A 2611-nucleotide genomic window follows, 5' to 3' on the forward strand; every position below is an offset into this window, starting at 1 on the left:
ATACCTCATCCAGGAATACAAGGGACTCGTCTCACCTAGACTCACCCTCAAGACTTTGTTGACGAACCACCACCATCGTCGTCCCTCTCAACATCTCGAGGCTCGTTCGTCTCCCATAAATTTCCTCTCCACTACTTCATTATCCATAATGAGTATGCACACTAACCAAGGTTAACCCATTAAATCTTTTAATCATTATTTTATATGATCAGCCCAACCTAAGACATCTCCCAGAGGAATGCTTCATGTGGGACCCGACCTTACGTCAACACGTAAATAGAGGAATAACATCCCTACCACTACGAACTATTGCTGAATCACCCTGGACGACCACATGGCCAAGCCTGCTACGGTCAGACAACCTCGCTGCATGGTATCATGTAATCCTTTTTTGGGCATCGCCCTAATCACGACATCACAGTCAGAAACCTTGCCCTAAGTATGCGCAAGAACAAAGGCACTTGTATAAGTTTATCGATTTCGGGAACCGGGTTCAATCATCTGAGTCACGGTCTTTCCCAAGGGTAAATACACTTCACACCCAAGTTAGGGCTATTGCCTTTAACAAAGCAATTCTTTACTTTTATTACTTTTAAGAATTTCATATAGTTATTTACCTTTATAACTTCTTGATGCCAAACATGCCATTAGGCTCTCGTATATATGAGAGTTATCGTTCAAACGACTTAAAAAGAAGTCATGTCTGTATGGAGCCCTCTCGCTCGAGCGAGAGCTGTCCTCGTTTTCTCTAGACACTTCTTGCTCAAGCGAAAGCTGTCTTGCTCAAGCGAGAAGAGCCTGATTATCATTTTAATTACTTTTCTCAAGGAAAATATTTCTCATTTATATCACATGTTTTTAAACCTTGAATTTAACAATTATTACATACATATCATTCCCATAATAATCATTCAAACATTATAATTCAAGAGTAAACATGGTATTTGCATATATAAACATAACATAAATCGGTATAAGAAATATTGTTGTACTTAATCCAAACGAATAGACATTTGATTAAGTACAAGCTTTATTAATACTCAATGCAACTCCAAACTTGTGAGGGAGTTTGGAGGTCCATATGCATATTCGGACACCACTGAGTCACAATGTTTTCTCCCTCACCTGAGTGAGGTGGGCTCGCCCGGGCGAGGTGGTCCAGTTACCAGGACCATTTTCCTCACCCTTTTGGGCTATAGGATTGAAACTCTCTGTTGCTTTCGATCTCAATGCATTTTAGTTTCTCGAGTGGTGTTCCTTCATGGATAGCCACCACAATACTTGATATTTTAAGCTATCCTATTCATACATCTTAAGAAAGTATCCATACAAAATCCAGACACGCAAAATAATTGATTAAGTACGGGTTTTCTTAATACACAGATATAACTCTAAACTTTTGAGATAGTTTAGGAGATCTGGGTGTCATATTTGGACACCACTATGTCACGATATATTTTCTCTCAACTGAGTGTATCGGGTCGCTAGGTTCTCTGTTTGCAGGTGAGCTTACTTGATCCGATCTCGTCTCGAAATCTTCATTATGCCAAAATAACATTAATTAGTTAACTGACAATAATAATTATACTTACGAAATAAATTTTTACGCGAAGATAAAACTTGCGATTTAAAATGAATTTAATTGCTTTCGTCCATCCGATTCAAGGTTGAATATCCTTGAATCATCATTTGTCATTGAAAGTCTTACAATCAAATAACACTTTTTAAAGTAAGATTTTCAATAAAACTTATATCAGAATTATGTCGTAATCCGTGGATATATATCAGCCTAGTTCCCAGGAAAGAGAGGTGGGTAGTAAAGTCACCCTTAAATACCAAGTCTTTCCTTTGACAGAACTTTCTAAACATGTATTTCAACTTCATTTTATTTTTCCGATAGTTCATAAATCTTATTTTTTGTAAGTAAAACATTTTTACTAAAACTAACCTTTTAAAATAAGATCATTAAGCTAGACTTATCATTTTTAAAGTAAGTCAATTTAAACAAAATCAATACTTGTTAAGTAAATCTGACCATTTTAAAGTTAGTTCACTTAACTAAGATTCAACATTTTTAAATCATTTTACCATCTAAGAGTTCATAACACTTTAAGTGTATAAAGTCAAGAGTTTTATGTAAATCTCATTATTTCAAGTATACTACTAAAAGAAATTTTCATGAACATCTTAACACCTCCTAATTTTTTAGGAAAAAAACCCTCAAGCGTTAGTTAGTGTTATTTTCATAGTCATGATAAAGAATAACTCTTAATTTAATATTTTACACTAAACATCTTTTAGTTATTCTTACCAATTTAAAGTAAGTCAACTAAAATAAATACAAATTTTTTTTATGAACATCTTAACACCTCCTAATTTTTTAGGAAAAAAACTTCAAGGGTTAGTAAGTGTTATTTTCATAGTCATGAAAAAGAATGACTCTTAATTTAATATTTTACACTAAACATCTTTTAGTTATTCTTACCAATTTAAAGTAAGTCAACTAAAATAAATACAAATTTTTTTTATGAACATCTTAACACCTCCTAATTTTTTAGGAAAAACCTAAAGGGTTAGTAAGTGTTAATTTCATAGTTATGAAAATAAATCC

The sequence above is a fragment of the Lupinus angustifolius genome, chromosome LG14, assembly GCF_001865875.1.
Source record: "Lupinus angustifolius cultivar Tanjil chromosome LG14, LupAngTanjil_v1.0, whole genome shotgun sequence".
Lineage (NCBI taxonomy): Eukaryota > Viridiplantae > Streptophyta > Magnoliopsida > Fabales > Fabaceae > Lupinus > Lupinus angustifolius.